This window comes from Lichenostomus cassidix, chromosome 12 (genome assembly GCF_008360975.1).
Source record: "Lichenostomus cassidix isolate B80296 chromosome 12, HeHo_3.0, whole genome shotgun sequence".
Taxonomy (NCBI): Eukaryota; Metazoa; Chordata; class Aves; order Passeriformes; family Meliphagidae; genus Lichenostomus; species Lichenostomus cassidix.
Genome location: NC_139493.1, coordinates 18,301,190 through 18,312,741, shown reverse-complemented (window position 1 = coordinate 18,312,741; position 11,552 = coordinate 18,301,190). Strand labels below are relative to the sequence as shown.

The 11,552-nt window shown below is 47.0% G+C and overlaps 1 long non-coding RNA gene across 3 annotated transcripts; it reads right to left on the bottom strand.

Annotated features, from left to right (window-relative positions):
• Positions 1 to 7,748: 7,748 nt before the first annotated feature.
• On the bottom strand, positions 7,749 to 10,018 carry LOC146431890 (uncharacterized). 3 transcript variants are annotated; one of them, XR_014854647.1, is made up of 4 exons: positions 9,852 to 10,018; positions 9,600 to 9,700; positions 8,568 to 8,629; positions 7,749 to 7,942 (listed from the first exon to the last, which is right to left on the bottom strand). It is a non-coding gene; the product is annotated as an uncharacterized LOC146431890 (long non-coding RNA). The 3 variants fall into 3 exon arrangements; XR_014854645.1 differs by having other exon boundaries at positions 7,749 to 8,629; positions 9,592 to 9,700; XR_014854646.1 differs by having other exon boundaries at positions 7,749 to 8,629.
• Between the last annotated feature and the right edge of the window lie 1,534 nt (positions 10,019 to 11,552).

Genomic DNA, 11,552 nt, shown 5'->3' with positions numbered 1-11,552 from the left:
TGGGAGAGCTGGGAATGTTCACCTGGAGAGGAGAAGATCCAGGGAGAGCTCAGAGCTCCTTCCAGTGCCCAAAGGGGCTTCAGGAGAGCTGGAGAGGGACTGGGGACAAGGGATGGAGGGACAGGACACAGGGAATGGCTTCCCACTGCCAGAGGGCAGGGAGAGATGGGATCTTGGGAAGGAATTGTTCCCTGGGAGGGTGGGGAGGGGCTGGGATGGAATTCCCAGAGAAGCTGTGGCTGCCCCTGGATCCCTGGCAGTGTCCAAGGCCAGGCTGGACAGGGCTTGGAGCAACCTGGGATAGTGGAAGGTGTCCCTGCCATGGCTGGGGTGGCACTGGATGGGTTTTAAGGTCCTTGCAGCCCAAACCATTGCAGGGTTCTGTGATTCCCATCACCCTGAAGACACAGGAAGGCCACCAAGGGTAAGTGCACCACAGGCAGGACCTCCCAGTTTGGAGCTGCACCAAATCCCTGCTGTGAATGGAATCCATGAGGTTTTGTCTGGTGCTGAGGTGAAACTTTCACTGTCCTTTTCAAACACAGCCTATTGCAGCACTGCCCTGCCCTGTTGCATCAATGGGAAGTTTCAAAATAGAATAAAAAACCAACTTGGCCTCGGCATACTTATTTATTTATTCATTTGGTACTCTTGTCTAAGAGAGCAGCAGCATTCCTGACAGCCAGAGGATTCCAAGCATCTGCCCTTAGCTTTCCAGTGACCCTGGGGAAGCAACCCAGAATCCACATTTTTTAATTGCCACAGGGCTTTGTGGGCTGTGGAGGGGTGGGAATGTGGGCAGGAATATTTCTGGGTCTGTAATTAATCCTATTTGTTGTAGGAGTGTGATTTATGGGACAGCCATGGCACAGTGGGAATGAAGGAGCTGCTCCATGGAGATGTGGAGATTGGGGTTGGAAGGAAGGAGAACACAGAGCAATTTCTCTGTTTAATAAACCAGGAGGGCTGGAAAGGCTCTCATAAAGTCCAATAGCATCCTGCCAAGAATCATCCCTTCATTTTCTGCAGCCTGAGGATTATTCCAAAAGCTCCCCAGAGTTTTTTGGCTGCAGAGTTCAGGATTCACCAAGAATTTGAATTCAAGACTGAAGCAGAAGTCAAAGCTTGCTAAACTGAGGCTTCCAGGTCTTCTGACAATGGATGGAGCAGGAGCAGAATCATCTGCTCACCTCTGCTCCTTCCCACAAGGAAATATTTGTCCAACAAGGACAAATTTTGCCACAACTTATTTCCCACTTTGGCATAAGCAGATAAAGAACAGCCTGGTTATTATTTCATGCACAGTCTCTTTTGGAACTTCCTCATCTTTTAAAACAGTATTGGATCATTTTAAATGTTTCCTGTGCAACTCTTCAGCTCCTTCCACGACGATTCTGCATGGACAAGAGTCTCTGTATGCCATTTCAGAATATGTTAGGACACTAAAATTAGCATCCTTTTGTCACCAATGTTCCTGGCCATGCTGAGCCACCCCACCACCACTGACCAGCCCCAGTGGTCACCTGACAGTCGTGTCCCTGCTGCCTCCATCATTTCCTTTTCCCCTTTTTCCCCAGTGCCCCGAGCTGCCCGTGCTGAGTCACCCGTGTGGTGACAAGGCACAGCCACTGCTGCTCCACAGCGTCACTCACCCAGTGCTTGCAAAAGGGGAATTTGGGTGTCCAGGCTCAGTGCTTGGCATGGGGCAGCTGGGAAAGGCAATTGCTGAGCCAGAGCACAGCCGTCTCTCTGCACGTGGTGGTTGGAGGAGTTAGGCAAACTGTGTTTGAACTGCTGGGAAAAATGGAGAGAGATTTGTCATTTGTCCCCTCAGCCAGCATCCTGCCATCCCTACCCTGCCATCCCCATCCTGCCATCATCTCCATCCTGCCATCCCCATCTTGCCATTCCCATCCATCCATCCATCCATCCATCCATCCATCCATCCCCATCCTGCCATCATCCCCATCCTGCCATCATCCCCATCCTGCCATCCCCATCCTGCCATCCCCATCCTGCCATCCCCATCCTGCCATCCATCCATCCCCATCCTGCCATCATCCCCATCCTGCCATCCCCACTGATTTCCTTGCAGTTCAGGCTCCATTCCAGTCACTAATTTGGGTGCCAAGCTGTCCTGAACACAGTTGCATACAATTAACTATCATTTGCTAAGACAAGAAATTATTCCATTCCTTCTCCTGCGAAAGCTTAAAAATTGCTCTAGGAATTAACTGGCCAATCTCTAATTATCTCGAATCAGCAGCAGCTCAGCTCTGGTGTTATCTGCAGTTTCTGGTACACCACACTTCGGGGTCAGATCCAGTGCAACTGTCTGTATTTGTCCATGAAAATATAATGGGAGCCTGGTGAGCTGGGAAATGCAGCAGGGCCTGTGCTTATCACAAAAAGAGTTCAGAAATTGTATGGAGTTAAACTGTAATTATTCCAGAATTTAGAAAAAAAGGCTGATGCTGGCCTTGCTTCGGGAGGCAGGTGATATTTGTGCTTCATACAAATGTGGAAAAAATTCAGAAATTTTATGAAAAAAATTCATACAAATGTTCCTTGGAAAAAGCCATCGTGTTGGACACAAACTGAGAGAACTTCCACCTCAGCAAAGCCATTGATTAGTGCTCAGGGGATGCAGTCTGGGCTGCAGGTTCTGCCCAGCCCAGTTCACAGAAAACACTCTCTTGGAGCTCTGATGTTGCAGCAAAAGGCAATTAGTGATGCCTGGGGCTGATTGGCTCAGCAGGACCAGGAGGGAATGGTTATAAATGATGGATTAATTTGGGCCCTGAAAGTGCCTTTCCAGGCTGGTGTCTGCACAGAGGAACTCCTCAAGCAGCCTTGCCTGAATCCCACTGTTCTGCAGGGGAAAAAACTTCATTCTCCAGAGATCTGATCCATCTTATCTGCATAAAAAAAGGAGGAAACAAAGGGATTAGACAAAACCTGAGCAGAATTCCATAAATCCAGCCATTCTTCTCAAATCCTTGCAGGAATACAGCAGAAGCAGCAGCTCTTGATCCAACGAATTGCATTTCTTAGGGAAAGAAATTGGGAACTCCTTGGGAAAATACAATAAAAAATCTTTCTATTGAGTATCCCCAGCTCCTGGGTGGGTGTGAGGTAGAGCCAGGCTGTTCAGCCTGGATTGCTGGATATCTAGAATCCCTCTGGCAAAGGTGTGGCTGCCAGTCCCAAAAACCCCAGCAGAGCTCTGTGTGCACACTGGGGTGGCACATGTGGAACCCAGGGCCAGGCTGAAAATATTCCCCAAATTTCCCTGTCACTGTGGCAAACCTGCTGGTCACACCAGTCCCAGAGACAAACCCTTTCTGCTGAGGGACCCTCTGCTCCCCCATCTCAGAGCACTGACTGCAGGAAAGAGGCCATGGGGTGCCACAAGGAGTTCCAAATGACTCATCATTTTGTTGAATTCGGAAAAACAGCAAATATTTCATGGAGTAAAGGCTCCTGTTCTCACCCTCCCGAGCAGAGCAGTGACATGCAGCCATAAATCCAGTGGTGCTCACTTTACAGTGCCTGGAAAGGCTTTTCCTGCCCAGAGCAGCCATAAACCAAAGTGACACTGAGCCATCAGCCACCAAAACGTCCCAGGCTTCCTTCGAGACCAGGAAGCAGGAATGCAAATCCAGGGATCAGAGCAGCTGAGCCCACTTGAGATGTTTAGATGTCTCCCAGCTGGGACAGCTGAGGGAAAATGCTCAGTCAGAAGTCAGGAGAGGGAGCTGCAGAGAGGACAGTCAGTAGGAACAGAGCTCCCAGCACTGCCCTGCTCAGCGTTTTCCAGGCTGTTTATCCAAACCGTGCTGAGGTGGCAGCAGGATGGCAGTAATTCTTCCCGGGGTGGCTCTGGTTACAGATGTGTCCTGCAGCACCTCAGCAGGAGGATTTCCCTCTCCTCCTCCTGACAGCTGGCACGTGTTCCCTGCTGTGTGCAGCCCAGCTCTGCTTGTCCCTCTGGTGCAAACAGCCTTTGTTCTCCTCTCTGAGCCCCAGCAATCCTCCCTGGGTGATGGGTGGGCAAAGCTGAGCACAAATCACCTCTTTAAATGATGCCTGATGATTTTTGCCTTTTTTTTTAATATATATATACTCTTTTATACGTTTTTCCCCCTGTTATTTTCTATCCCTTTACACTCCCTGTTTCCCCTCTCCCTGTTTTCTCCCCCTCCCTGTCCCAGCGAAGTCACTGTGTGTATAAAAGGATCTATAAAAAGAAAAGGCAGAAATCATCATTCATCCTGGGCACACAGAGCATGGAGGGAATTCTCCATGCCGAATTTTTGGTCTGTCCCACTCTGGGTGCAGGCAGAGTGTGCAGAGCAGCCTCTCTCAGAACATGACTCACGAGCTCTTCTGCCATCAGCTGAGGATGTTCAGGCAGAACAAATAGCATGTGACCTGGGGCCAATCACAGCTGGGAATTTGGATTAAAAATAAAAGAGGAATGAGAACATTTGTCACAGAATACGCTGTCCTTCAAGGAGAAGGAAATTTTCTGACGGGGAATAAAAACAGCGTTTATTTTTATTAAAAGTGCTTCTGTTTCACTCGTTTTTTCCTGACCCTAAGAGTGATTCTCCCTCGTGGGTTTGCCTTAGTGAAACACCACAATGTATGTTTTTTCTCAGCCTGGGAGGAGGGAATGCTGTGCCTGTGAGAAGCTGCACCTTGCACTTCTAACAAAGCGAAAAAGCAATTGGATTGACACTCTTGGCTGTACATGGACATGGGACTGAGATCCTGCTGCCAAACAGGGCCAGAATGAGCAGGAAAATGCCCACATTTGTTGTCTGGGATGGAGGTCCAGGCTGGGTTGGTAAGGGATGATCTCCTCAGGGTGAGCTGTCAGGCAGGCAGGGCTGAGCTCTCCAGGGTGGACATGAGGTCAGGCAGGCTTTGCTCCGAGGGCTCACCCTGTTTGCCCCGATGGATCAGGAGGTGTTGCCATGCAGGTGACAAGAGTGTGACAACCTATTGGAAACAACCACCAGACTGGGGCTTTCCCCTGGGTTTTGGTGCTTTGTTTGAGTTTTTTGTTTGCTCCTGTCCTTTGCTAACCCCCATTTCTGCAGTGCCTGTTCCAAACAGCAGCTCAGCAAACACGGAGCTGCTCAGTGCCATGAAAGATTCCCCCATTGGAATAATCTGCTTGGGAAGAGCCTGTGCCTTCCACCCCGTGCTCTGCAGTGAATCATTTACCCAGCCTGCCTTCCCCAGCTGCAGCAGGAGCAGCCACCAGCACAGCCTGCCAGTGCCAAAGTTCCCTGGCTGATAATTTCGTCATTTCTTTATCAGCTGGCAGGGCAGAGCTGCTATCAGTCTCAGCAGTGGCACTCTGCTTACAGATTGTCACCCCACTATTTTGTCTATATGATTTTGCCCAATCCTACATGAGCAAGCCAAGGAATTTTGCTAACTCAGCTCCAGCACTTCAGGCCTTGCAAAGCTCTGTAAACACAACTCCCAGAGAAGAAATCCAAGAGCACGTTGTGGCAGGGAAAAATATGGTTTAAATACGTTTGGTGAGAGTTACTTAAACACTCCATCAATCAAGTGACAAACAAAAAGTGAGATCTTATTTATAATCCCTCTTTGCTTTGGGTCTAGTAAGATGTGAGTAGATGGCAGGAAATTAAAATCATATTTTATTTTTCCACCTGCTTGTCTGTGTTACACTGTGGCCAACGGTGTGTCAGTGCATTCCAGAACAGAGCCCAGGCAGTGTGGGAGCAATAGTGAAACATCATTCTATTTTCTACATCATTCTATTTTCTGGGAGCAACTGCAAAACCTGAGGGGAGGGTTGGAGGTTCCCTTCAGCCATAGGTTATTGCACACATTTTTCAGGCAGCTGAGAACAGGGAAAATAGCTGTGCTGAAAAATAGGTAAACACTGAATCCTTTGGTTTACTTCAGGAACAGATTTCCAGGAGCACTGAGCCAGAAGAATGATTTCTTTCTTATAGTTCTGTTTTCTTTCTTCACTTAAGTGCTGAAATCAATTATTGAAATCAGAGGAAATCTGTGGTGATTATTAGGCTGAAACCCTCAGCTTCTGCTAAACTGTCCAGTGTGTGATTTAGTCTCATTTTCTGTGACTTAAAAACAGAAATGAAGTGGAAAACTCTGTAAAATAATGGATTTGAAGCAAGGCTGTTTTTAACATGGTACCCACTGGTACTCCAGGAGAAATGAATAATGAAGTTGTTCTCAGCTCTGAAGGACAGGAGTTCCAAGAAGGATTAAAGAACATTTGGGGTATCAGGGATAGATGACAGCATTTGAGGAGAGCAGGGTGGAGGGACTGGGGAAGGACCTGAGCATCACTTAGAACAGAAATACAGGAAAAGTGCAAGAAGGGGATCAGAGATCTTCCAAACCATTCTGCTGTTCCAGGGCAGGAGCTGAGAGCCCTGAGCCATTCCTGGCAGACTGAAAGGGAAAACCAGAAGCTGGCCTGGAGAATCTGCAAGAGTGGCTGCTGCAGAAGAGCATTCAGCAGTTTCCCCTTTCACTGGAGGTTTATTTGAGGGTAAAAGCACAAAGCTCAGTGTGCCCGTGCAGGACCAGGGCAGGTCTGGCCTGTCCTGCTGCACCATCTCCTGCTTTTTGGGAGCACACCTGTGCCCTGCACATTCCCACTCAGCTAAACACAGTATTTATCCCATTTGGTGTCTCAAGGTGGGGTTTTGCTGGCAGCTCCAGGGCTGGCAATGCTGCTACCAGGGAGATGGAAAACCCAACTGGTTGAAGCTCAACTAAGGACACACCTGGATGGAAGTTGCCCTGCAGCTCCTGCTGTCCTGGGGCAGTGGGGAGAACATTGCTGCAGTGACTTTGTTTCAGTGCTTAAACCTTTGCTGATGAGAACAGGATGGACACAAATGTGTAGAACAAGCATTTCTCTCTTTGGGAGTCATCAAAGTGCAGTTCTGGCTGCAGGAGGAGCAGCAGCTCAAGGTGTGATCTCTGCTGCTCAGTTCCACCTGCTCATGGCTTCCTGTATTTCCTGCTCAAGGAGCCATTCCCACATTGGGATAACCCACCACACTTTAATGACAATTCTGCCTTGAAATGGAATTAATGAAAATTCCCCCTCTGCTCTTGGATGCGCCCAGTGAAGATTTCCAGCTCAGCCACCCATGGTTTGCAAGCTCTGCTGTTCCTTCCAGCCCTGATTGCATGTTATCCCCATGGCAAAGGCATTGCCCAACAGAAACAAACATTAAGAAAGCATTGAATGTAGTGGTGCTTGTCCTCTGACAATAAATGCAACAGCTGGAGACAAAGAGGGAACTGTCACCTGGAACAGGCAGTTCTGCACCCAGCGATTTGGGAGAGAGCCCAGCAGTGAAATCACAGAGGAGTCCCCAGGGAAGGCTGGAGAAGGCTTTTGGAAAGGCAAATTTGAACCATTTTTTGGGAATATTGTGATAAATATTGCCATCAGATCCCACCTGCATCACAAACTCAGTCTGATCCTCTTCTCTGATTTCCAGATGGGATGGATTCACACTGAGAGCTCTGAATCCAGATGTAGAGATCCTGCAATTCTTTTGTTTCCTGAGAGTGCTGGAAGCCCTTGTGCCATCTTCTCATGCATGTGGAGAAAATGAATGGCAAAGATCCCCTGGAGGTGGCACTGAGCAAATCTCAGCCTTCAGCACGGCTGTGTCCAGGTCAGGAGAAATCAGTGACAAAAGTCTGCAGTGACACCAAACCCTTGGGGACCCTGAAGACTTGGAAACACCCTTAGCAACCACATCCCAGCGTGGGGAGAAGCAAATGCCACCACATCAACTGGAGGGGCTGTAGAAGAGAATAAAATTCTAGATTTTTTCCAGGCAGACCCAAAGCTTCTTGTGCCTCAGGTTTGCTTTGCCCAATGCAAGAATATTTTAGGAGTCTTGAGGATGTGAAGGTGAGAAGAAAGAGAAAGAAGAAAGAATGTGATGTGGACGTGAAGATTTAAAAAGAAAGAAGAGTGAAAAAATGATGTGAGCTTTGCTAGGTTCCATGGAAATATATTAGTTAGTTATAGTAGCAGATTTCTTTAAAATTTCATATATTAGATGTGAGGAAGAAAATTCTGTATATGACTGGAAAGGAGGTATGGGGTGGCAAATGATGGTGGAGATTGTCATTTGTATAATTTTTGTTTAGTCATCTAAAATTGACATCCAGAGCCTGGAGAAGGAGCAGAACCTCCAGAGAAGAAGACAAATCCCAGCCTGAAACATCAACCCCTGCAGGAGATCAGTGCCAGGCTGAGCTCCCCATGGTAAAATGAGGCTTAATTGGATGCTTGGCTTTTGGACAGATTTAAATTAAGGATTAGGAAATCAAGCCGTGACAGCCATGCACATTTTTGCCTTGTAAATAGTCAAACAGTTGGAGGAGAGGACCTAGAGGGAGCTGAGAAATTAATTCAGAACCAGACGATGACAGAAAAAAATAAATCTGAGACTCTTCGGTGTAACTTAAATATTCTTTTCCTACATGAACAAAGCCCTGCTAATTAGCCAGGTTACCTTTCAGTGTCTGGTGCCATCACTTCTTCTTCAGTGCTTAGATCACTGATGTCCATTAACTCCTGAAATATCAGAGAGAATGTTCAGGAAAAAAATAAATTACTTCTCTAAAAGGAAAAGAATGTTATGAAAACAAACTGCGGCTTTTTAGGACTTTTTGCAATTTCCTGAGGCTTTTTCTTGAACTGGGGAACATCAAGTTCTCCCTCACTCTGCAGCAATTCGTGGGAACAGTGGATTGTGCACAAGAGATTGGATCAGTCCATCGGAGGGAGAGGCACAGTCAGACAATTTTGGGTTCCAAAAAGCCTCTGCAAGGAGCTGCTGTGTCCAGAGGCAGCCTGGCTGTGAGGAAGGGCTCGTGGCAGCCAGGGTTGGGAATGTCACCAGGAAAATCCAGCCTGGATGGGGCAGGAGCTGCTTTCCTGCAGGCCTGGGAGGGTGGCTGCCCTCAGCCAGGAGCAGTGAAACATGGAAAAAATCATGTGCTAGGTGAGAAATCAGGAGCTTTGCTCTGGGGGGTTCCCAGCTCTTCTCAGGCTGACAGGGCTGTGAAATTCGAGCCTAGAATGTGACAATCATGGGCAGTGGTGGACAGTTTTCAGCCAGGCAGATGTTTTGAGCACCTTTTTGCCTTTATCATTGGCAGAACCTGCTGGGCACTGGGGTCAGGATCTGCTCCCTCCTCATCCTCCTGGACTCTGCCCTCAGTCCATGCCTTGGGGTGGCATGTGGGCCTTTTGCCCTGTATGGTAAAACTTCCCATTTCTGGCTGCTGAACCTCCTTGTGTTGATTCCAGACACTTACCCCACTATCTCAGGATCAGCTTGAATTAAAAATTTGGCTCCAGAATGCTCAAGTCTGTGATGGGATTTAGAATTTCTAGGCACACTGTGTATTTTGTTATCCCAGTCATGAAGCAAATGGCACCCAAAAAACCCCCTGGGCACCCCAGCTGGGATGATCCCTCAGTTTGACAGCAAACTACTAAAAAAAACTATTCCAACATCAATTTTAACCCACTTTTGCACCTGTAATAGTTTCAGCTTTCAGAGCTTCCCCAGCTTGTTGACAGGAATGTTACATGTCACAGCACATGGACTGCTTCCCCTTACTCACAAGGTCAATTATTCTGTTAGAAGAGGAAATTAAACTCAATTAACATGGCATGATTTTAGTCTTGACAAAAAAATACTTGTTATGTTGCTGTTGGCTGGATAGCCTAAGAAAGAGAGTTACTCAAACAAATCAGTAATTAATTAGCCATTTGAAGCTGGACTAACCTGTAATTCTCCTGGTCCTTTCTTAAGAAGGAGGAAAAAAAAAAGAAATTTTCCCTTCCTGGGTCCTCTGAGGCCTCACTTCTCCGTGATCCATGAGTCTTTAGAGCTAATCATTTAATGGTTCAGATTGTTTAGTTATTTCCTTCAACACTCCAGGGTAAATTTCCCTGCAGTTTGCTCACTTGAATGTATCTAACCCAGCTGAACACATTTAACCTATTCTCTCCCTCCTCTCCACACTCCAGCTTGTTGCTAATTTTAATTATTCTAAGCATCTGCTGGGAGTTAACCTTTTGCTGTGTAGAAAAGAAACTATTGAACAATTAATCTTCATTCTTCTGTTATTTCCTCATCTTCCCCTGGCAGTAGTAGGATTTTTATCTTTTTGTTTGCTTTAATGCACAGAATTTCTCATCTCCTTTAACACCTCCTGCAAGCTGCAGTTTTCTGCTTTAACACTGGAGCACCACTGGATATTTTCTGCACAAACAGGAGGGAAATGTTTGATTTTAGAGCCGGGGGGGAAAAGCTGCCCAACAAAATCAGCTGCAGTGGTGTGCCCCAGCCCAGGAACTGGGGGCATTCATTGCTTATAGACAGATTAATTTTGGTTTACTGGTTATTAACCAGCTACACTGACCCGAGGAGATTTAGGGTGGTGGTTCTTCATGTGTTATCCAGGCTCAGGACCTGAGAAAGTAACACTCAAAGCCACCAGGAGGGGAAAAAAAAAAGAGAAAAAAAGCTAAAAACCCCAAAGAGTTGTTCGCCTCAAAGAGAACACACAGCTGGGGAAATGGAATTTTAAAAAATGGTCCCAGGTTAGCTTTCCTGTTTGCAAATTAAAACATTGCTGGTGGTGATTTATAATGAATTTTTCCTTGGAAAAAGGACCATTTTCTGGTATCCTGGAGAAGATGCTGTAGGAGAGGGATTGAGGATGTTGGAGGATCTGAGGCTGAGCACTGCAACCCCATTGCTTCAGCCTCCCTGTCAGCAATGAGTCAGGTTGGCACTGATCTTTGTAAAAATTTTGTAAAAATGTCTAGATTTGGAGCAATGCAGAGCATTCCTGAGTTCCCCTTCTCCTTAGGGATGTCATGGCCAGTGCTGCAAACCCAGGCAGCTCAGAAGAGAAAGCAGAGCAAGGAGTTTCCTCTGGGAAAGGTGCAGTGGGGAGGCTGAGATGTTATCTTTGCAAGGCACGTTTGACAGACACACTGAAATGCCCAATAAAACATGCTGGGCTCTCCATCCACTGAGCAATTACTGCTTTCAAACGAGTAATTTTAATTCAGCATTAAAACGCAGCTGGGGCAGTTTCTAAGAAAACCAGCAGATAGAATCAAATGCCAACATCCTTGTGCCCTGCAGTCCTGACATGCAAAGTGCCTCCTGAGCTCAGGAGGTCTGCAGTGCCTGAGCAGAGTGGGACAGGCTGGATTTGGGACAGAAAGTTCTTCACCCTGCGCCTGTCCAAGGGAGATTTTGCTCCTCTGGCTGTCAGGCAGGATGTACCCACTGCCTGTGATTTAAGGCTCACCAGGCATGCCAAGAATACATTAGCTTGCTCTTGGCAGCAGGAATTGTATTTGTGTAACAACAAGCTTTAAAGGCCTGTTAAGAAACATTGGCTGATCTGTAGCATGGGACTCATTCATTTTGCTGTTGTCATTTCACTGAAAAGAAAAAAAAATAAAA